Source organism: Protopterus annectens, chromosome 7.part1 (genome assembly GCF_019279795.1).
Source record: "Protopterus annectens isolate FY-2018-M chromosome 7.part1, PAN1.0, whole genome shotgun sequence".
In the NCBI taxonomy this organism is placed as follows: domain Eukaryota; kingdom Metazoa; phylum Chordata; order Ceratodontiformes; family Protopteridae; genus Protopterus; species Protopterus annectens.
Genome location: NC_056740.1, coordinates 73,477,913 through 73,503,090, shown reverse-complemented (window position 1 = coordinate 73,503,090; position 25,178 = coordinate 73,477,913).

Below are 25,178 nucleotides of genomic sequence, written 5' to 3'. Positions count from 1 at the left end.
TCACAGTGACTTCTTTACTCCACTCCTGAGCCCTGCCCAATTGCTTGTGCCCCTAGGAGGAAAACTTGCCCTTCGTGCAGAAAAACTGGATGTCCATCACACAAGACTGATGGGTCCTCAACATTGTACCCCAGGGGTACAAATTTTTATTTTCACTCACTGCCAACCCCAAGAGGGCTCCCAGACCTTCCTCCAAACCAGTGGGCAGAGGATTAAAGCCAAGTTGTTTCCCTGCTTAATGTCAGAGCTATTCACCCGGTTCCAGTAGCACAGGGAGGTCAAGGATTCTGCTCCAGACTCTTCCTGGTACCCAGAAAATAGGGCTCTTGGAGCCCAATCCTGGATCTTTCAGTTCTCAACACCTTCCTGGTGGCTTCTTTTAAGTCTAGGGTAACTATCTGCACATCCCCATAAGGGATTCGTACAGGAAGCATCTACATTTCAGGGTAAGATCTATGCATTATCAGTTCTCTGCACTTCCCTTTGGCTTATCCACTGCACCCAGAGTATTAACAAAATGACTGGCCCCAGCCATCACATAATGAAGGCTGAGAAATATCCAAATTTACCCGTACTTGGATGACTGCCTGATTCTGGCGGACAGTCAGGAATTGCTGTTGCAGCACCTGACATTTGTGAAAAACCTTCTCGCTTCCTTGGTGTACACCAATGAAAAGAAATCAAAACTGGTACCCAGTCAAAAGATTGTATTCCTGGGAGCAAGCTTGAACACAGCATCCCAGATGGCATTCCTCACTTCAGAAAAACAAGTCTATCTGACAGCCTACTTCAAACAAATGGCCACCAGAATCCAGCTGTCCGCAATAAAAATACTGCAGGCCCTAGGGTTCATGGCCTCATGTATACTTGCTAATTCCATATGCAAGACTGCATATGAGGAAACTTCAGTGGGACTTTAAGTCTTTGGTGCCAACATTCTCAGGACCTGGAATCAGTCTTTCCAATCATACCCTGTCTAAGGACAGAGTTCCTGTGGTGGGCAGAAGCACACTTGGAAGGCAAATGCATTCTGGACCACTGGAGCCCAAGTCAAATTCATCCGCACATCAACCAAAAAGAGATGCTAGTGGTGCAGCTTTCATGTCCCTACCCTTTCCAGGACAACATCTAATAAAAACCGATAACACCACAGTTATGTGGCACATCAACAAGCAGGGGGGATCCCACTCTGTAGATTAGCTATGGCCCTGTGGAACACTACCTTGGACATGCAAGTCCATCTGCAAGCTCAATTCCTGCCAGGCAATCAAAACTTACTGCCAGACAACTTGAGCAGAAATTGCCTAGACCCCCACAAGTGGCAATTGGAGCCCAGCACCTTCAGCCTTCTGATTCAGAAATGGGGGACCCCAGAGGTGGATCTCTTTGCCTCCCCCTACAACCACCAGCTTAGCAAATTCTGCACCAGTAACCCTCACAGCAGGGCCTGGAAAGTGGATGCCCTATCCTTTGTGGGCAAATCTCTACTTCTATGCTGTTCCCCCTCTGCCCCTTCTCTCAAGAGTATTACTCAAGATAAGACAGGACAGACCAAAGACAATTCTGATTGTCTCGGACTGGCCTTGCCTACCCACTCTTGCGTAGCCTCTCACCGGTGCCACCTTGGCACCTACACCAGAATCCATTCCTGATCTCTCAGCAGGAGGGAAAGATTTTGCATCCGCAATTGAAAACTGTAAATCTTGCAGCCTGGCTTTATTCCTTGAATTCTCCCCCAGCAACCCTAAGCAAACGGGTGCTGGACGTCATTCTTGAAGCCAGAAGACCCAGTAAAAGAACATCCTATGCTGATAAGTGGAAAAGGCACTGCTCCTGGATTCAATCTAAGGTAAAGGACACCACCCTGCTCTCCCTGCCTCTAATCTTGGATTACTTAGCAGATCTACTTCACAAAGGCCTGTCCTTTTCCTCCATTAAGGTACATGCCTCAGCCATTTCAGCTCATTACAACACTAAGCCACACCTCTTCTCACACCCCCTTGTCAGACCATTCCTGAGAGGGGCAGACAACTTAAGGCAGCTAAGGAGAGCACCCACCCCTGCTTGGGACCTTAACTTTGTACTGGAAAAGCTCACCCCCCCCCCCCCCTTGAACCTGCACCATCAGAAGAGTTAAAATTCCTCTCTTGGAAAACAGCATTGCTTCTGGTCATCACTTCAGCCAGAAGAGTGTCTGAGCTTCAAGCATTTATGGCAGTGGAACCCTTCATTATTTTCCATGCTGACAGGGCTTCCCAAAGGACTAGCCCTTCCTTTATGCCGAAAGTGGTATGCAGTGTGGCTCTAAACCAATCCATCCATTTGCCAGTTACTAGTCTGCTTTGCAACAAGGGCAGAGAGCAAGGCCATTTCAAAACAAACAATTTCCAAATGGATAGCACACTGCATCCATTTCTGCTGTAAGTACTATGGGAAACCAGCCCCTCAGGGGGTCAGAACACATTCCACTAGGGCAACATCTACCTCTATAACATTCCTCAGGGGAGTCCCTACCAGGGACATCCTGGAAGCACCTGAGGTTCTGTACACACTTTCATCAAGCATTACCACCTGCTTGTCTTTTCCAAATCTAGGGCAGGTTTTGCAACTGCAGTCCTGCAAGGCATACTAGCCAGACCTAACTCTTCTTGACTGCCTCCACCCTTCTTCAGCTTTCGGAATCCACCCAAGTGTGATGACAGCAACAGTGAAACAGGAAGAACATAGTACAGTTGTGTACACTTAGCATAAATGTAGATGTTCGAGTGTATTCACTGTTGCAGTTCTGGTTTCCCTCCCTTCAACCCCCTGTTTTTTCTCTCTCTATGCCTTTTTACCCCCTCCCCCCTTTCAGAGGTATTAGTATTGGTATTTACTTTTTACTGGTGGTGTTTTCCTCCCCTGTAGCTTAGCTCCCTATTGGGGGGCTGCTGAAATTTGGGGCAAGAAAAACTGATGTAATGGCATCGGCTGCCTGTTTTTATACCCCTGACGACCTGACGTCAGTCCTGGAGTGACAGCAACTGACGCAGAAATACTAAGTCTCTGTCATTCGGGCCGACTGAGGGCTTCCTGCAGGCAGATAACCCAAGTGTGATGACTGCAACAGTGAATACACTCTAACATCTACATTTATTGTAAGTGTGCACAACTGTACTTTTCAGTCTTTGATGTCAGCCAGAAGTACTCTTTGCAGCACTCGCAATGTGCCCAGTAGTGACGACTCCTGCAATTAATATGGAGTTACACGTATCAGCAATGTATCTAAATACAATTGTAGATTCTTTTTATAAGACCTGTTGGTTCTACTAATATTGGAACTGTCTAAGGATCTTTTTCCACATTGCTTCCATTTCTGCCTGTAAATCCTGATATGTTTTGACAGTGTGTGTCCCTGTGTGTGTCCCTGTACACACACTGTATTCTGCCTGTAAATCCTGATATGTTTTGACAGTGTGTGTCCCTGTACACACACTGTATTCACTAGGTGTAGCAATTTCTATGATCAATGCGACTTTTGTCTTCTTTTCATGGACCACTATTTCTGGTTTTCTAGTATTTGTCTTTTGAACTGTTGGTTATGGGTGATCTCACGTGATGTAGACGTCATCATTTTCTATGATGCTTTGTGGCTCTTGTTTGCAGTATTTTTCAGCTACTTCAGTATTATAATGTTTTGTATGGCTGTTATTCTTCTTAAGGATCTGGGTCCAAAATTCCATTCTTTCCTTATTTCTTGAATCCCCCCCCCCCCCCCCCAGCTTCATCATCATACATTTTCACTTTGTGTAACAGCCTTAACTGTGTAGCTTTGAAAAAATATCTATTCAAATCAGGAAATACTAAATCTCCTTGTTCTATTGGGAGATTCAGTTTATCCCACTCCTTATCCACAACTTATCCTCTGGTTGATAAATGTATGCCTGACCTGTGTATAAAACTAAAGGTATTAAAAACATTCTTATGGCTTGTATCTTGCTATCCTTGTTAATAAGCAAGAGATTCCAGTTTTTCAATTTTTGTATTTCTTGGTCTCTTCTTGTATCCTTAGCTGCCGTAATGGAATCCTTTTTAATCCATTCTCCCAAATACTGCATGCTGTTGTGTCACCATAAATGAGTATTGCTGGGCCAATTCATGTATGGGTACATGGCCTATAGCTATAGCCTTTCTTTTATCTTCATTAATTTATAGTGCAGAGAAAGCTGCAACTGTTTCGGAATGTTCCACAGCACTGAGATGTCCTTTTCTGTTCCATCATGTGCATTACGATTCTAGTACTGTGTAGGTACAGTAGAGAGTCTGTTATCCGAACACTGATTATCAGAAACATCACTTATCAGAACCAGCCTTCCAAAATTTTTGAGTAGGAAAAATTATAAAGTCTGAATATGTAAACATTATATGTATTTGCTTAAACATGTTTTTGAGCTTGTAACCAGCTTGTGTGAAAAATATTCCTTATTGTCTATTGGAATCACTGAATGGTTGAAAAGTGTATTCCTGTGTGCAGAAAAAAAATATTTTAGATGTTTATCTGGTTCAGTTATATGTTTGATTATCCAAACTACCCTAGGTCCCAATTAGTTTACTTAATTGACTCTCTAATGTACTTTATAAAACATTCATTTCCTTGCCTCTGAATCAAAAGAATGGAAAGACCACCCATTTTTTTTTAAGCTTAAATTTCTCACATAATTTGCAGAGGAATTAGTTTACACCAGCATGACATACCACATACAGAGAAATTTGTAGTCTGGTAGCTAACAGTCTTATACTGGTAATTGGTCCTGTTGATGTCAGGAGCTCAGGCTGCTGTAAACAGGACACACAGGTGTGAAACTGTTTTTCCACTGTCTTTATTGCAGAGAGGAAGAGAACTTGCACTATTTGACAACTGCTTCCAATGCAGCCATGCCTTTCATAACGAAACAGAGCAATTATATCAGTCAGTGGTTCAAAGACGGTTGTCACCCCCTTTTGACAAATTTACATAAGTGGCATCACAGTATTGAAATGCTAAGCTTTGAACTTTAAATGTTGGTTGTTTATACTATGTATTTTAATATGATTTGAATCTAGTAATAAAAGTGACACTGACTTTTAAAGAAAATTCAGAATTTTTTTTCTTGTAAAGTATCACAACAGTTACCAAAGTGTGTGTGTGTGTGTGTGTGTGTGTGTGTGTGTGTGGGGGGGGGGGTAGGTTGTCCGTTCATCTTTGACTATAAAAAGATACTCTGAACAAAGACCTGTAATTTAGCTAGTGTTTTGGTTGCAGCTGTATAGTTCCTTAGTATACTGTAAAACAAGCCCTGACAGACACACAAATGAGGGATATTCAAGAAATAAAAGCAGCAGTCCTGTTTACAGATGACCAACACTAACCCCATTATATGGCAGTGGTATGGGAGTACGCCATTACTTCTTTGTCAGTTGTGACTCATAAAGCAGACTTTGAAATAGATTATGGGAAAAAGAAAGGCTTGAAGAAAAATAAGATCACGTTATGTCATACCTCTTTGGTAGCCATTTTGCAGCAAACATTATAGGTTCATAGGTTCATAGGTTCATACTAGGCTATCTGCCCGAGGGCATTTATAAGCCTAGCCCATAGTTTTGTGGCTTACGCCACCCCTTTAGTTTGGAGAAACTATGCCCATTATTTTGCTGTGCCTCTGTCGAGCAGTGACACTGAGGTAACCCCTGGGGTGTATCTGCGATCTCCCATCCATTGGTCAAGATTCCTCTTGAACAAGGCCAGCGAGGTGCTCTGCCTCACATAAAACTGGGATTTTGTTCCACAGCATAGGGAGTCTTTGGGTGATGAATCTATCCCTCCAGCACGTCCTATTAATAACCGTGTCGAGGTTTAAGTCTCCTGCCCTTGTGGCTCTGAGGGATCTAGATTTTTTGAGATGAAGCATGTTCATCAAATCTGGGTTTGACATGGCCTTTGTATGTCAGGCATAGGTCACCTCTGAGCAAGCGGTAAGCAACTGAATATAACTGGAGTTCTTTCAGTCGGGCAGCATAAGACAGATTTTTGAGACCCTTTATCCTTTTGGTGAGGAACTTTTGTGGCCTCTCCAGCTGCTGCAAGTGTCGGGTCAGATGCATTCCGAGTGGGGCATTGTACTCGATCATTGGTCTGATGAGTGATGAGTATAGGGAGACTATGACTTCCCTTGATCTAGATGTGAATCCCTTCATGATAAGGTGGGCAATGTAGAAGGTCTTCTAACTACTTTAGCAATATGAGTTTCGAATGAAAGGCTACTGTCAACCTGGGTTCCCAGGTCCCTAATAACAACTTCTGTGTTCAGGGGATTGCCACCTATATGGTAGCTAGGGGTAACCTTATTTTTCCCGAAGGGTATGACTATGCATTTCTTGGCATTTAACTTTAGGCCATGGCTCTGGCACCAGTTATCCGTTTCTAAGAGACCCTTCTGAAGGATATCTGTGTCTGATGTGTTTTCAACTACGGCGCCCAGTTTGCAGTCATCTGCAAACTTTGTCAGCCATAACCCTCCTGTGTTTGCTTGTACTTCAGAAAAGTAGATGCCAAACAAGAGTGGGCCCAGGACTGAGCCCTGTGGGACACCACTTGTGACAGGCTTTGAGTCTGACATGGCGCCAGCAACTCTGACCCTGTGGGTTCTGTCACTCAGCCAGTTTGCAACCCATCTTGTAATGTATGGGTTTACATTTAAGTTGATGAGTTTTTCAATGATACCCGAGTGAGGTATTGTATCAAAAGCCTTCGCCAGGTCTAGGTAGGCTGTATGGACTGCCTTTCCTCGTCAATGGCCTTGGTGACTGTTTCAAAAAGTCAACCAAGTTTAGAAGGCATGATCTGCCTTTGACAAAGCCAAACTGGGTTGGATCCAAAGTCTGCAAGTTCCCTATGTCTTTATTTATGAGATCCATTACGATCCTCTCCATGGCTTTGCAGATAAGGCTTGTCAAGCTAATGGGACGGTAATTTCCAGGGTCGGTGGAGGCACCGCCTTTGTGGAGTGGGACCACAGTCGCTGCGCCACTCCTGGAGTGCGTATCCGGAGGTGAGACTAAGATTAAACAGCTGTCCTAACTGTGGGTTTAATTCCTCATTGAGTTCATGGAGCACACAGCCGGGGACACCATCAGGTCCCATGGATGCTGTGTTCTTTGCCTTGGAGAGAGCAGTTCTCACCTGGGCGTTAGAGATGTTTGGGGGCTACAATCATTTGGTATAGATATCTCTCCTTTAGGGGAGGGGAGTTTGCACTGAACCTTTCAGCCAGTATGTTGGCAATGTCTGTAGGATCAGTAATCTTCACATCATTTTGAACTAATTCTGAGCATATCTGGGAGTTTCCTCCTAGGTTTCTGACATAGCTAAAGAATGCCTTATGGTTGTCTTTAGAGTCCTTAGCTATTTTTTCTCAAAATTAGCTTTGGATGATTTTATGAGAGCTCTTAGCTTTTTACTTATAGTGATCAGCGGTGTCTTACCTTTTAAGGATTTTGCTCTATCTTGTAGTAGCTTTCTCCTTTTGTTGTAGAGTTTGTTTATGGCTGGGGTCCACCAGACTGGACGCTTGCCTTTGGTACAAAGAGTCTTTGTTTTGCTTGGGATTGCCTGATCCATGCAGCCCTGCAGGTGCTGGTAGAAGGCATTTGTAAGTGATTCAGCGGTTTGAGTAATGTTAACCGCCGGCTCAGGGGCCTTAAAGGAGACCACACTAGTCTTTAGAAGTGTGAAGTTGGCTTCGAGAAGTTCTTTACTGTGGTCTTTTCATTTCGTGGGGGCGGGATGAGGACCTCCAGCGAGATTAGTTTGTGATCAGATCTCACCAGTGAGGGGTATACTTCCGGCGTTGAACATTGTGCTCCCATGTTCGTGATGATGAGATCAAGTATGTTTTCTCCTCTTGTGGGGATGATGACTAGTTGTTCCATGGCATTTGAGTTTATGAATTCCAGGAACTGTTGGGCTAGAGTGTTTGGGCTTGAGTAGTGTTCCCAGTCTATATTAGGGTAGTTGAAGTCACCTAGTATGATGGTGTTCGGAGATACATTTATCCCCTCCAGTGTTTTCAGGAAGGCCATATGAGGTTCCTGGGTTTGCGAGGGTGGCCTGTAACATGCTACAAATTGCAGAGCAGTCTTGCCTATGGTTAATTGCACCTGGATGGTTTCCGATGCATCGTGCGATGCCACCAATCTTGAGGTGTGGGTGTCCTTGATGAATATGGATACCCCTCCTCCTTTCTTGGTATTGTCCGGGTTTTGGGGCCGGAACGCATGAATTCTACAGGAAGTGGTCCTAGTGATGTTGAGGTGTTAAAATAGCTCAGATTTTGTTTTTTTTTTAATTCTAAGGTAGAGTTTTCTTTTAAGCTGTTGATCAGTGTGCACCCATCTTGGAAGTCTGAAAATATTCATCATACTGATCACTGCTGTAGTAGCAATAGCTATATGGGTTACATCCTGCCAAGGATACAACAGGTGGCTAGCTTCCAAGGCTTCAGGGTACCTTCCATGCACTAAAACTGTTAGACAGTTCAGCCTGAGCTGCCTAAGAAACACAGGCTTGAGGTCCAAAGCCCTTCAGAGCTTTTCTGCAGTCGAAGACTATGCTTCTGTACAGGCTTTCAAGGCTTGACAGTTGGCTTGTGCTTTTCCATTACTGGTCTGATAAGTTCCCTTTTTTTTGGGGGGGGGGCTTCCACAGTTTAACTTTCCTGATTACGAAAGTTTTTTTTTTTCTTTTATTTATTTAGGAGTTTGTGTTTTAACTGACTGAAATGGTACTTAACTGTACTTTTAAACAGGAGTGCAATTTTTTCTTGTCAGCTTAAAAGTTGTTTAAAGTAGTTGAAAAACATTTTTTCCAGTGGAAAAACTTTGTTTATTTTACTTTTTTGGGCTGGAAAAATGAAGAGCTTTTTGCTGTGTTTTTATTTGGAAAAAGACTTTTTACAACTGGCTTGTGCCATTTGTTTTCCCTAGAAATTGACTCCATTTTTGGCTCAACCATGGAAAAAACTACCAGTCCCACTGTCTGTCCTTATTCTAGCCACAAAAATAAAAATGTAAGCCAACAGCCTTTGCCACAACAGCAGGCTAGCAGTTAGCCTCATCTGCAGGTGGGTCACCCTGCTGTGGCCAAAGCTAGTTCCTCAGACTACTCCTCTTTTACCCTGGATCCCTCTGGTATAGCACGTAGAACCACTATGGAGTGGGGGTTAGTCATGTCCTCCTGTTGTGGCCTCTTAGTGGGTAAGGGAGAGCCACACTTGTCGATCCTAGGAGAGGGTGCAGGAAGTCTGGTATGTTTAATCAGAATGCTGTGCAGATCCTTGGGGAAGCTGCTGCTGTTAACCCTTTTGGCCCCATTTTTCCTGCTGAAAAACAAACCTGTATCTGCTACTGCTCAAATTTCCGTGGATGGGAGTAGTTTGCTAGGTCTGGCTGAAGCTCTAATTCAGGCTATTGATCCTTGTAAGGTGGTTTCTAGCGAAAGAAAAACAGATGCCTGTTTTCCTGAAGAGATTCAATATTCTGAATCTGGCCAGGAAGACCGAAGGGACTTCTGTACATTTTTCTCCTCCGATTTTTGATTCACATTCAAAAGGGAGCACAGTGTCTAATTCTCCCTTTGGAGGTTTCTTTTTCTCTGAGACTGTTTCCAGAAGTGTCAGTGTTTTCAGTGGGGGATCACTGACGTTTCTCGGTCCCTCAGAAGATACTATGATTTTCCAGAGCCTTCACCCATTCCCACATTGCTGTCAGTAAGGGAGGATGTGTGTGTCACCACCTGCAGTTTTCCTTAGTCAGCCTTCTTGCCCCTAAAAAGGCAAATTGTATTAAGTTCCTACGATAGTCTTTTAATTTTGTACACACTTATCCTAAACCTGACCCAGCAGCTACAGCTTTAGTTAACCAAATGTTTAGCAACAGCAGGATTAATTCCAATCTTCTCTTTCTGACAAGGATGGGAAAATTGATCTTCAGCATGTTGAATTGTCAGGCTCATATGTTAGTTTATTCAGATTAATTGTGAAAGTATGAGGGATGCTTTGTCTGCATTTCTTTCTTGTGAGGAAAAATCTGCTTTAAATGGTTTAGTTTCTTCCATCTCACAGGTCACAACTCATTGTTTAAATTGTTCGTGTGAGACTCTTGATACTACTTTCAGGGCTAATGCCCATTGGTACTGTTTTTGAGATGTTTGCCTGGCTGAGTTCTCATATCCTCCCAGGTGATGTGAAAAATGACGTTTTAAATTCCCATTTGACTAGAGATTTAAGTTTTTGGTCCCTGTGCTGCAGAGGATATCAAAAAGTGTGATTAAATTCTTTCTTTGTGGAGGGGAATTCCTCATCCAGCACACCAGACTTCTCTATCCCAACCCCGTTCTTCAACATTTGTTGTCTCCTGGAGTAATATAGCCAGTTCTTCCTTCCCACTTTGGAAAATGTTTTTATTCAAAGATGTTTTTGGTGATAAAAGAAAGAAAATGCTTGGAGACCATTTTTGTATATTTCTTTCCAAAACCAGTTTGTGATAGTGCCCAAGTTCAAAATGCAGATTTCAGGTGTTTCTTAAGATTGTGAGTGTCTGGATCCATCAGTTTCTCAACTTTACCCTTTGGACCATCCATATTACCAAGAATGTTGACATAGTATCTAGCTCCAGTTGTAGCTCATTGTAGGCTAGAGGGCATCCACATTTTCAATATTTAGGGGACTTTCTTATCTTTACAGTCTTTTTTTGAAGTATCGGGCATCTCTCACTTGGTTGACAGACTTTTTACACAGGCTGGGATTTCAAGAGAACATTCAAGTAATTTTGACTCCATCACACAGGATTGTATTCCTGAGGTGTCTGCTAGACATCTTATTTCAAAGAGCTTTTCTTCTACAGTGAAAAAATAGATCTATATCTTTATCTGTTTCTAGGATTTTCCCCAAGACTTGTGTCTATATGGGAATACTTTAGAATTTTGGGTGTCATGGCATCTGTGATTCTCATGATTCCCCTTTCATGACTCCACATGAGAAAAATACAGTGGTATCTGAGGTCTCTTGGGTGTTTGTTCTGTAACCAATTATGTTTTCAAATCTTAGTCCTCGGATTTTTAAGAAAATAAATCATTTGGTGGCAACAGCAAATATAACTAAATGTAGGTCCCCCCTTCTCCCCCTCTACTCCAAAGCAGTCAGTCACCACAGACACTTTGGCCTTTGTTTGAGGAGCAATTTCAGGAGGGATACAAATGCAGTGTGTTGGGGAAACCATGGGCTGACACAAGCACTTAAATATAAGTGATGTTTGTTCTAATCAGGGCACTCAACTCTGAATCATGTAGTCCCCAAGTTGTTATAGACAGTCACGTGATATATCAGCAAAGGGGATCCCTTTGCTGACTAGTCATGTTAGCTTGCAATATAGCTTGTACAGCACAGTCTCACTCTGCAGGCATCCTATGTCCTGGTAGGACAAAATGATATGGCAGAGAAGCTGAGCAGGACAAAGGCAGACCCCTGTGAATGGAAACTAGATTTGGGGGTCTTCCAAGATTTTATTAATTGTGAGAGTTCCTGTAGTAGACCTCTTTGCCACCTTTCTGCACTATCCGGTACTAAACTTCTACTGCAGGACTCCATACAAAAAGGCCTGGAAAACTGATGCCTTTTTCTTTCCTTGGACAGGCAGTGATATTGTATACTTTTCTACCCTTTCCAGTGATATCAGGGGTTCTACTTAAGATGTAGAAGGAATTCCCCAAGCTCATCGTGGTGATGTTCTTCTGGCCCAGACAACAGTGGTTCTCCCTCTTTTTGGAAATGGCCAGGAGCAGTTAACACAAACTTCCTTTTAGAATGGATCTATTCACACAAGAAAAGGGGTGTTTGATATACTCTGACCCCAGTCAACTTCATTTCACTGCCCAGGTGATAGAGGTTATAACGTCCTTCCTCTGGGCTAGTAATCAAGGAGCCTGAATCCTCACCACTGACACCGGTGAGATGTTCACTTGGAACAAAAATAGATTCACACAGTGTGCTTGGTGCAGAGAACTGCATCTGGAAGTAGTTTCCCTTAAGAACACACAGGGAACACACTCAGTCTGGGGGCTGTTTTTTCCTATCTGTCTCTCCAGGTCCCCAGTAAGACTCTCCACTGGCACAGCTGTAGAATTAAGTCTCAGCCGAGTGTTTCAAGTCAAATCCTCCACCACCCTCTCTCTGAAACCAGTGTGTGTGTGTCCCTGCTCGAAGTAGCTGATACACACACACACACACACACACACACACACACACACACACACACACACACACCTGGAAAAGGCTGGCACAGATCTACCAGCTATACCACCTTCTGCCCAGACTATAAGGTAGGTACCGCCACCAGAACACTCCAAAGCCAAAGTTTGTTTGTTTCTTTGGTCTTCTTTCTGTGTCAGGTTTCAAAAACGGACTGCCCTGAGACTTCTGTCTCATCTAGTATTAAAATATCTTTTCAGTGGTGGATTACAGAATGACAGCACATATATCTGGTCATCTGACTGTAGTTCCCACACTACCCCCTTTGCTAGAAACTGAACCAGAATTTAGCATATATGTGTCACCATATACACAGAGCTTTGCTAAGATATGTTTATAGCATCCAGAAGCTAAAAAACTATTTTAAAAAATCCACTCTTCCAGGGTGGCAATTATTTCACTCCTAAGGACAATACAGTAGGATTCCTAGTCCTGCTTTTCACAGTTTGTCCCTGGGTGCAATCAGAACTGTAAGATACAATCTTTATGGCCTAAACCAGGTAATTTAAGACTGTTTTTCAAAGTTAGCTGGATTGAGATTAACCTGTTCTCTTCCGGTATCCTCTGTTAACAATATATTAATTTCAAGAGTTGCAATGCAGTCTGACATGCAGGAATATTTATTTTCTATCCAGCAGAACCCACTGTTGGTACATATTTAACATAAGCAGCTTTGCAAATATATTTTCAACACGATCCTCTGTACAAATCGGTTTGATGTACAAATGACATACAATTTACAAAACTCCAGCTATCTATGCTGGGCTATCCACTGCCGTACTTCTCCTGTCATAGCTGTCAGTACCTCACATCATTACAAGGGATTAATTCCCTTTAGGCACCTGTTTACTGATTACTTGCAGCAGGTACTAATGGTGACTGGAAAGCCTGTTACTAGAAAATCAAATATCAACAAATAGAACATGTTTTCTAGTGGATCCAAACAACATAATACACGTTCAGTGATAGTGTTTCTCTAGTTTAACAATAATTGTGTAAGTTGCTATCCTTTGGTGATTCTTACTTCTCTGTCCAGGTTCATTTATTGGCCATTTCAGCATGTCTACCTATGGATCCCCCACTTTGTGTATTCTCATATCAAAATGTTTTGAAAGGGTTTTTTCATAAGAGATGTCCAAAAAACTGTTGGCTCCTTCTCAGAATCTTAATTTTGTATTAGGCTGACACGTCATTTGAACCAGCTTGCCTGCCTGACTTGAGGTTCTTAACATGGAAACTGTTTTATGGATTGAGACCTGCAAGAAGTATAGCTGAGATGCAAGCTGTTATGGTGAGTCGATCCTATTCCCATTTTCCACAGAGTTTCTTTAAGAACTAATCCTCCTTCATGCTTTAAGTGGTATCAGAGTTTAAGCCAAACTACTCCTCTCCCTTTTTTTGTCCTGAACCCAAAAATGAGGGTGAAATGATGCTGCATACTTGCATATCCACAGACAACTCTGGTACTATCTTGGCAGAACAAAATCTTTCGGGTCTTTGGACCAGTTGCTCATTTCTTGTAAAGGTAAAAAGGAGGAACAATCTTTGTCCAAACACTGTCCAGATGGTTGTCTCATGCTATTACCTTGTATTATTCTCAGCAGAACAAAACAATTCTAGGCAGGGTCAAGACTTATTCTACCAGGGTCTTGGCTCTGTCTCTGGCTTTTTGGAAACCGTTGGATTGTAGAAGTGTGCTTGAAGCAGCATCTTGGCCCTCTGTACAAAGCACTGCAAGCTTGATTCTTTCTCTAAGTCGAGCAGGCTTTGCTAGGACCATTCTCCATCCACTTACCAAATATTGTAAGCTAATCTACCCATATAGCTAAAGCTACTGTAGCAGAGATCAATATGATGAACATAGTATAGTTATGTAAGTAAACTGGCCATAACTGTTTGAATAATCACTGCTGCTGTAGCCACTCCTCCTCTCCAGCCCCACCTTTTATATGCTAGGTGTGTATATAATGTATATATTTTTACTTCTGCCTGTATCCGTTCAGCCTCCCTCTATTAGTTTGCATGAAGGTTCTGAAGGGCTTGGCACTCAAACCTGTGTTTTTTGTTTTTTTTGCCCTTAAGCATTGGAAGCTTGCCAGCTCTTATATCCTTGGGAAGATATAGCCCATGTGGCTAAGCCTACTGCAGCAGATGATTTTGAACATCTGCTGTTTTTGTAGGTTTACTTATACAACTGTACTTTTACCCCTGGTTTGACAACTATGTTTCTAATGGACGCAGCCTTTTAATGATTAATCTCCCAGTCCCCTGATTGTGGTTTATCTCCCAGTTCCCCTGCTTTTACCAGCAAGGTTACTAGAACTTCTGAGAGATGTGGGATGTTTGGCTAGGCTTAAGGCACCAGTGGTTCTTAGCTTAACACAGACCTACGAACAAGGTTGAGTCCTACAGAAGGGTGGAGTATGCCCTGCATTATGGAGATCTTTTTGTTATGTGCTGTCTTAGTACCCTTTATTTCATTTATTTAGGGTCTCTGTATGGAGAATCCTGCTGTTCTCCTTTTTAACCTCCCAATGACTTGCTTATTTTGCACCTTTGCTGTCCTAAGCAGTATGGGCATTTTGGTGATGGTTTACTTAGGGACTGGCCTTGCACTTTTCCTTTTATTCCATTCATCTGTTTTTTGATTTGAGGTTCAGAGAACATCGGGAGGTGTAAGGAACTAATGCCACTGTCGCGGTGGTGGTTCAGTTGTTTGGTTTCTATGCTGTTATGCCCATTGTGAGAAGCATGGTCTGTAGGATGTTAAGATTTCATAGCCGGCTTTAGGCACTAGCGAACCCTGCGGTCACTGGTGGCCCCCCAACCACATCGAGTAAACTAACTTTGATAGTTTAACATGTCTGTCAAACCAACAAAAGCTAGTACAGCAATCTTATGTACTTAATAAACCAACTGAGTAATGACTCGTATTAATATCGCCTTTAAAATTCAAAGATATCTTTGGTTATAGTAAGAGTTTTATCAAGCAACAGGCTTCACAATTCCATTAAAAATGTTACCACTGACTAAGCCCCTGGCTTCATTAAACACTAGTAGTGGATATTCACTCCACTAAAATAACATAGCCAACTTTAGGTATTTGCAATACCCATGGCTTCAAGGGGGCTCCCTTAAACATCCTTGACTGTGTGAGGACCCCACAAAAGTTGTTGCTGGTTTGGGAAAAAAAGGAGAAAAGTGTATTAATTTCCTGATTATATTCTTTAACCTGAACAGGTCTGTGGTATGACTCTCTTAGGATAAAGCTGATATTGAACTTAAGCAAGGTAAACACAGAGATCAGTAGTCCAGTGACTGATCTCAATGCAAACCTTGAACTTTAAGAAAAGCTTCTGCTTCTGATTTTCAGAGATGATTTTCTCTTTCAGGGAGTTTTGTAAACACTGGCAGAATATCAGATACTATAACTTTCAACTTCTTTGCAGAAGAATTCATAATACCAATAATAGCAGCATAAAGGCTTAAAAGCATGAAGGAGTTTTACTTATTACTCTAATTCAATTAACATTTAATAGTATAACATCATATGCATCAACATACACTTTTTGGACAATATGTATAAAATTCAAATGTCTGGATTTATTGACGGTCTGTAATACTGAATGTGATTTACAAGCAAATCAAACTTTTTACAAAAGACAGTGTGAAATTATGAGAAGAAAAAAATAGGAAGGTATGTGAAATCAGGGACAGTGACAGGTTTGTATTACTCCTCACTGAGGTAAAAGTGACTCACTCCTGCTGCTGTTTGACTGCTAAATGGCAGTCACTGATCTTGTATGCCTGTACCAGTGTTGCACAATGTGTTGCCATTTGCTGAAATAAGTACAAAACTAGTTTTGCTTTGGCGTGCGTGTGTGTGTGTGTGTGTGTGTGTGTGTGTGTAAACCACATCGGTGATTTTTATCTGTGCACACACCCAAAATGTTACAACACATACATCATTCCTCTGTGTATGTGTAAAAAATGTAGCTAACAAGTAATTGTATTTCAAAAGTAGTGCCTAAAATATATCACAGAACATTCAGACACTTATATCTTCTAAGAGTCCGGGGGCCCCCTCCCCAGACTGTATAACTGGATACTGGGGCTTCCTTAATGATCCTTGACTGTGTGGGGGTCCCACAAAAGCTGTTGCTGGTTGGGGAAAAATGAGGAGGAAAAATATATTTATTTTCTGATTGCGCTCTCTAACTTGAAAAGGGCTGTGATATGAACCCTGCTAGGATAAAGCTGATAATGAGCTCTACTCTCAGCTACACCCATTTAGCTTGCTCTAATGTGTGTGTACAGAAAGCTGCTGTAAGTTATGTGAAGGGGAGCTGTATGGTTATTACTCCTTTAATATGCATCGCAGTTAAAACTTAGAGCTGTGCACACGAGGTTATTATAGGTTCATAGGTTGATACTAGGCTATCTGCCCTAGGGCACTTATAAGTCTAGCCAGAGTGTGTTTGGCTTTCGCCACCCTTTTAGATTAGTTGACTTTGCCTCAGTATAGTAGGTCACAGAAGGTAGCCATATTGAGGTTAGTTTACTGTACCTCTGTCTAGCAAGGACACAGAGGAGATCCCAGGGGTGAACTTACGGTCTCCCATCCACTCGTCAAGATTTCTCTTGAATAGGGTCAGTGAGGGGCTCTCCCTAACATGGGTTGGGATTTTATTCCAGAGTGAGGGGAGACTCTGGGATATGAATCTGTCCCTCCAGCATGTCCTATTTATTTCTGTGCTGAGGTTCAAGTCCCTGGAGCGTGTAGCTCTAAGGGATTTGGATTTCTTGAGGTGGAGCATGTCCATTAATTCTGGGTTGGACATGGCTTTATACGTCAGACACAGATCGCCTCTGAGTAGGCGGTACGTAGCTGAGTAGAGCTGGAGTTTCTTTAGCCGAAGTGCATAGGGCATGTGTCCGAGTCCCTTGATCCTCTTGGTGAGGTACTTTTGGGGTCTTTCCAGTTGCTGCAGGTATCTGGTAAGGTACATCAGTGCATTGTATTCAATTATGGGCCTGATAAGTGATGAGTAGAGGGACACAATGACCTCTCTTAATCTAGATGTGAACCCTTTCGTGATAAGGTGGGCTATATAGAAGGTCTTTCTAACTACTTTGGCAATGTGATTGTCAAAGGAGAGATTACTATCTACTTGGGTCCCCAAGTCCCTAATTACTTCTTCCGTACTTAATGGATTACCACCTATATGGTAATTTGTGGGCACTTTGTTTTTCCCAAAGGGGATGACAATGCACTTTTTGACATTTAGCTTTAGGCCATGCCTCTGGCACCAATTATCCGTCTCTGTGAGACCCTTTTGGAGGATGCTTCTCTCAGCCGGAGAGTCGATTATGGCACCCAGTTTGCAGTAGTCTGCGAACTTTGTCAGCCGTAGTCCACCCGTGTTAGCCTGTACCTCGGAGAAATATATACCGAACAAGAGGGGTCTCAGGACTGAGCCTTGTGGGACGCCACTTGTAACTGGTTTGGAGTCTGACATGGCACCTGCAATTCTGACCATGTGGGTTCTATCCCTGAGCCAGTTTGCAACCCATCTTGTGACATAGGGGCTGATATTTAAGCTGGTGAGCTTATTTATGATGCCCGAGTGGGGTATTTTGTCAAAGACTTTTGCTAGGTCCAGGTAGGCAGTGTGGACTACTTTCCCTTCATCTGTGGCTTTGGTAACAGTTTCAAAGAAGTCGACCAGTTTCAAGAGGCAAGATCTGCCCTTAACAAAGCCGAATTTGGTAGGACCCAGTGTCTGGAGGTTCCCAATGTCCTTGTGTATAATTTCCATGATGATACACTCCATAGCCTTGCAGACCAGGCTGGTCAGGCTTATAGGGCAATAGTTTCCGGGGTCTGTTGTGGCACCACCTTTGTGGAGCGGGACCACTGTTGCTGTACACCATTCCTTGGGTACATATTCTTTAGTAAGGCTGAGATTGAACAGTCTCTCTAAGTGAGGGTTTAGTTCTTCTTGGAGCTCATGCAAGACGCAGCCCGGGACACAGTCTGGTCCCATTGATGCTGTGTTTTTTGCTTTGGAGAGGGCAGCTCTCACCTGTGCATCTGTGATCACAGGGAGGCTACATTCTGTTGGGATAGACATTTGCTCTTTTGGACGGGAAGGGGGGGGGGGGAGTTTGCACTGAACCTTTCTGCCAGGATGTTGGCAATGTCAGTGGGGTCGGTGTATTTTTTGTCATTTTGCACCAACTCTGAGCATATGTGGGAGTTGCCTCCCAGGTTCCTGACATAACTAAAGAAGGCCTTGTGATTATCCTTAGTGTCTTGTGCAATTTTTCTTTCGAAGCTTGCCTTAGGTGATTTTATGAGGGATCGTAGTTTCTTGCTAGTACTGATCAGAGACACCTTCCCTTTTTGGGATTTTGCACTATCATGTAGTAGCTTCCTCCTTCTGTTATATAGCTTATTTATGGCCGGGGTCCACCAGACAGGTCTCCTGCCTTTGGAGGAGTGAGTCTTGGTTTTATTTGGGATAGCATGCTCCATGCATTCCTGTTGGTGTCCATAGAATGCTTTTGTAAAGGATTCTGTGTTTTGGGCCATAGTTTCCACTGGCCCGGGGCCTTTGAAAGATTTCACCTCTGTTTTGAGAAGTGTGAAGTTTGCTTTTGAGAAGTTCTTCACCGTGGTTTCCTTGGCTGGGGTGGGGATGGAATATGGATGTCCAGTGAGATTAATTTATGGTCTGATCTTACGAATGAGGGATATACCTCTGGTGTGGAACATAGAGACCCCATGTTGGTGATGACCAGGTCAAATATGTTTTCCCCTCTTGTGGGAGTGGTGATCAGTTGTTCCATAGCATTTGAGTTTATAAATTCTAGGAACCCTTGGGCGAGGGTGTTTGGGCTTGAGTAGTTTTCCCAATCAATGTTTGGGTAGTTGAAGTCACCCAATGTAATGGTGTTTGGAGAGACCTTCATATTTTCCAGTGTTCTCAGGAAAGCCGAGTGGGGTTCCTGTGTTTGGGATGGTGGTCTGTAACAGGCTACAAATTGAAAGGCAGTTTTGCCCACTGTTAGATGCACATGGTCTCCGATGCTTTGTGCAGTGCCACTAACCTGGAGGTGTGGGTATCTTTGTATACGGATACTCCCCCTCCTTTTGTGGTTTGGTCCGAGTTTTGTGGCCGAAAAGTATGGTATGAAATATAACCTGGTAGCGCTGGGGTGCTTTCAGGAGCCTTGAACCAGGTTTCTATTACTGCACAGATATCGATATTCTCCATACTGAGGAGAGTCTCGAGTGCATGCATCTTGAGGTTTAGACTTCTGGCGTTGAGCAGCATTACCCTCATTACCCTTAGTTTTTTCTTTGTGTTGTCTATGGAGGTGGGTTTGTCTTTTGAGGCTTGCCTAAAAAAGGCACTATGGGGGAGGCAAGAGCCTTTGCCAGTATTCGAAAACCCAGGGGTGACAGGTGCAAGCCGTCCCTCGCGAAGCAACGTGGCTTGTCGAGCATGTCATCCCAGGCTGACAGACACGGGATCCCCTTTGAGTGACACCAATACTTTAGCCAATTGTTAAAATTGATCATTTTGTCTTCATACTGTGGCATCATTCTTGGTGAGGGCAAGATGCTACTCAAGGTCAGGGTCATACCAGCCTGGGCTACATGATCAGAGAGCTCCTCTGTCTCTTTTCATGTAGTCCAGGGAGGTACGTCTCAGGTCATTCACACCAACATGGACAATGACGGAGTCATATTTGTACTTGCTTTGGAGTGCCCTGAGTGCATGTGTTACGTGGCGGATCCTGGCACCCGACAGGCAGCTTACAGTGACCTTCTCCTTATTCAGTCTGGTAAGTGGGACTTCAGTGTGTCTGACAATAGAGTCGCCTATTACAAGTGTATTAGGTGTGTTGTTTAGCCTTAAGGGCTGTGACTGTGTGGCACACTGACTTAGTGAGTTATGTGTTACATGGGTATTGTTGCATGGTGTGGGTTGCTTGGATGTCTGCTTTGGAGGTCTCTGCTGCTTAGGCAGATATTTGTTTAGAGCCTCTGAGTATGTTTTTGTGTGTTTGGTTTGCTGGTGCGATGGGTCTATGCGAGACTGGATTTACGGTGTGTGTGGTTACCTTTTCCTCCTGACCGGCTGTGCCAGTACTGGGTTGAGAGAGCTCGGCCTCCAGTTTGGCTATATAGTTGCATCTCTCACATATGTTTGAGCTTGTTGGGAGGAGGAGAGGGTGGTCTGTGTACATAAGGCAGTTGTAACATTGCCTCAAGATTCCCAGATTCACCAGCTGGACTGTGGAGTAAACCCGAAACTGGCCTTTGGATATGCCTGAAAAGTATAGGGAACTACTTATTGACTGATCAGAAAGGACCAATAGGGAGCAAGTACTTAAAAGGAGTATAAGAGGGTGTAGTGCTTACGTTTATTAGTGTTTACCTGTAAGTTTACTTATATGAGCAAGTGCTGGTCTTTAGAAAGAAAATAGAGCGCTTATTTTGAGATTTAGAGCAGTTCTAAGGGAAAAAGTGAAAAGCAGACTTTGTGGAGCCGGAAATACTTTAAACCCGTTTAAGCAGTGCTGCGCTATGTGCAAAGCCGTGCCACAGCGCGTTTTAAAACAGCTTGTGTTTGGGCTGGAAACAGTGTGGTCATCGTTTCTTTCACTTTTCTCACAGACCTCAGAGGTGTACAAAGAAGCTTACTATAGCTTGTGCAGGAGCAGTGTACTGTCTAGGAGCAACAAAAAAAGGTTATATTACTATATTCATTATTTTTTTCACTTTCCTCACAAACACACATCAGACATGTATAGGTGGCTGCCTTTGAGGGTTAGGAGTGAGGACTAAGGAGGCATGCTATGTATATGCATGTCAGCAGTCACTTGAAATACATGACTGTAGCAATTTGAACCTCTGCTTTCATCTTGGTCTAACAGTGCATAGGCAGTCTTTTTGTTGGGGTGTTAGGAAGACCGGCAATTCCCAGGTAGGACCTGTGTGTCCAGACAACTGGCTTATTAGTTTATTGTAAGATACTGTTGTGTCATCTTTGAATATAAAGCTTTGGGTACAACTTATGTCTTCCTTGAAAGAAAAAAAATAAATAAAACTGAATTTTTTTTTTCTTACTCATGTTTGGTTGTCACCATTGGATTAAAAGGCTGGGAAAATGTTCTAAAATATACCCCAAAACATCTATAACCCTATGGCTTCTTGGGCCCTGGCTTGTTTGAGTTATTTCCTAAATGGTTATTACTGTGCTTACTTGGTCAGGAAAGGTGTGTTGAAAGGATGCAAGGTAAACTAAAGCTTAACAGGAACATAATTAATTTCCTTAATCATAATTTCTGTTTAAGCCATCATTGAATTAAAAGTTTGTGTAAAAAGAAAAAAATAATAAAATGCACTTCAGAGCATAATATAGAAAATTATGGCTTCTTGAAAAGCTGAAGAGTAAGGCAAACGGTGAGAATAGGGAGCCCAAGGTGGGGGGAAAACAGGGGAAGACTTGAGTGTGTCTGTCTGTGTGTCTCTGTGTCTGTCTGTGTCTGTATGTGTGTCTCTGTGTCTGTCTGTCTGTGGGGGTGACTAAAACAGTAGGCCTATGGCACCATTTCTCTTAACTCCAGACCTACAGTTGCTGCAATGTGTCATTGCAACTAAATGCCAGTAACTGTAAATGTCCTTTGGTGAGATGGGCCAAAATAGTGTGGTAAATAGGCCTGTTGTAATTTAAGAGCATTGTAGCTACAGGTCAATCTGTGTTTACTACTCATAAAAGTTTGCCGCATGAACTAAAAGGTTGCTTGTGATCAGTGGCAGTGACAAGGTGATATGTAGACTAGAAGTGCCCGGGGGCCCCCAAAATGCTAACACCGGCCCTGTAAGATTTTGCTCTTCCTGGTCAGGGTCAGCTGACTGACAACTCTTAAGAAGTACTTACTGTAGCAGGGAAATATCACTGACATCCAGGAAAGGAGCTCTTTCCAAGGTAGCTACTGGTTTGTCTTGGCGTGATTGTTTTGATGGTTAGTGTACCAAGAATACAGAATCGTAGCAGTTAAAGGTATGCTGTGGTCTGTGTTTGATGCTATTTGCTATCAAACCTGGGTATCTCTCTCATAATTTCCCTAAATGTTTAGGGTTTCTAATACTGAGAGGAGTGGACTCGCCAAATCAGAGTATGATTAAAGTTTACAAAATTAGTATAGCTTCAGTCTTTTCTGTTTTTCAGGAGTGCTTTTCAGCACCCACAATATACCTAACATTGCTTGTATTGATAAGGATGTTTAAGTATGCTTGAATTTTTTTTTTTTTTTAAATTCCTGTTGCTCTGCTACTGTTGGAGCTAAGTAGGTGTCGTTATTCCCTATTGCTCTAGGTTCAGCTTGCATCCCCTGGTATTTAATGACATTGTTAGCTCACAGGACACTAATCACCGTGTTAAGCTATTTCAATGATTAATGCAAATGGATTTTTCTTTGACAGTGTCTCTTTTTTTTTCTTAATTGTATTTTCTTGACTGTTGGTTTTGGGTGGTCGCATGTGATCAGAGCTTAATATTCTATAATTCTTCATATTTCCATTGTTTATTAGCTGTTTGTTGTAGTGTTTGCACAATCCCTACTGTAACAGTTTTGCCACATTATTATGCCTTTCTGTGTAAAAGATACTCTGCCATAACTACATCACGACTTTGTATCTAGTGTTGATATTTCTGAGTTGTCCAATTTGCATATCAGTATACCTAGGTGTTTAATTGTAATAACTTGATCACTACTGGCAAGTAAAACATTTTTTTTTTTTTAACTCCAAAGAGTCTTTTTTGTCACCAAAAATCAGCATTATTCAAAATATCCAGGAGTTGTGGCTTTGGTTTCACTTGTGCACTCTTCCAGAGAATGATATTCCCTAGAGATGGCCAGAGCACAAACACTCCTCTTCCAGAAACATTAAAAAAAAAAAGTGATTCTTGGCCAGATGCAGCTTGGATAGTGCTTATCTGCTTTGCTGACCAGTAAAGACTAAAAAGAAAAAGATTTGGCTCCTGAGATTTGTCTTCTAATTTTTACTAGCTTTTTAACATACATTAATGTCACGAGGAGGACTTCAACAACATACCTAGCTGAAACCTCATTTTATTATTCACCTGGAGTAAGTTGCCGAATACTGGTATTTTTAACCAGCTAGTATGTGGATCCTTGGCAACTATGGGTTAACAACTCCTTTGGAGTTTTCTATTAGGAGTTGTTTAATTATGTTTTTAGTAGGCTTTGCTTGCCACTATCTTCCCCCCAGATGATGAGAATTCCCACATTGCCCATAACACACTTGGGTATTTTTCAAGTCAGCATCTCCTTCATTGCTGATTGACAGATGCCTTACATAGATAATTTGCAGTAACGATAACATGCTTGTGAACTTGGGATCATTAAACACAGGCTCGCTGCTAGTCAGTCCATTTGAGATAAATATGTTGACTTCAGTGTCCTGCCTTTTCCCATAGGCTGGTAAATGTGTGACTGCATGGTGAGTCAGCCTGTGGTAGGTGATGACACTGGGTTACTAAAGACAGCTGAAAGAGGCAGAGAGAATGGGGTGGGACAGTATGTCGTTCTTTTAAAGGCTGTGGGGCAGGCATAATTTTTCTGTGGAAAACATTTTCAGTGTTTTATGTCTGTAATCTTTGCTTCTCAACTGCTTCACTTTTGGTGGAGGATACCAGGTTTAGCACTGGTTTAAGGCTGTGTTTCACATTTCCAGTTTGGCCGTTAACATTTCCAATTTAATTGTAGAGCCAATGAGAGAGTATCTTTACAAAGTCAGAGTGGCATCAACAGGCTAACAGCTGGGTTCTAGCTACACTGTTTATTGGTCTGTCGAGCTGGCCAGTTGACAGTGCATCTAAAAATGGACTAGTAGCACTTTGGGCTTCTGAAAGCTTGCACAATTCATCCATTGTTCTAGCTGCAACCTTGCTGTCGATCTGTTAAGCTGATCAGTAACACAGTGCGGCTGGAAACATTTACTGTTGGTTCATTTTTCTAGTTGCATTGTGGTATATGACTGTGAAATAATAGCAGAGCGCACCTAGAAAAATGGACCAATAGCACATTAGGCTTATATATTGTACTGTTGGTCCATTTTTCCTGCTGTACTGTGCTGTTGGTCTGTTAAGCAGACAGAAAAGCTTATCAGTAGCACATTTTTAGTTGGAAAGTTGTATTGTGACTTTTAATGAATACTAGGGTAACTAACATAGTTCATAGGTGAATACTAGGGTAGCTGCCCTTAAGGGCTATTTTAAGCCTAGCCAATAACTTGTGGTTGGAATCAAACTTTACCTTGTGTTTAAGGTAAATACCTTCACCATTGTTCCAAATCCCCAACCCACAGTTAAATGCTTAAATGAATGTGCCTAGTAGATTTGTTTGTGAGTTGACTGTAGGAACGGTAGCAAGCACTTTTATGCAAGCTACATGCTACAGTTAAGTCTTAACAGCCCTTTGATTTGTTACTGTCATCAACTTCATGTTCATGTCTGGGTACTTCTCTTTTGGGCCACCTGCTCCAGTGCTTAAAGGTAGGTGCTATGTTTTTCAGTGTACAGTGGTTATGCATTAAATGTGCATTGTGATGTGAGACATAGTTGAACTGCTTTAATGGTTTGTATACATGCTCATGTAAATTAGATGCACATAATTGTAAGTCTTTTAAAAAGCAGTTTATAGTATTTGTCTTTTATGTCATAACTTTGTTTTGTTTTTATTGTGCAGCTAATGGTCTTGTTACAGTTTGAGTTGCACCTTTTGTAGCTGAAATGAGAAAACATGTCCTTTTTGTAG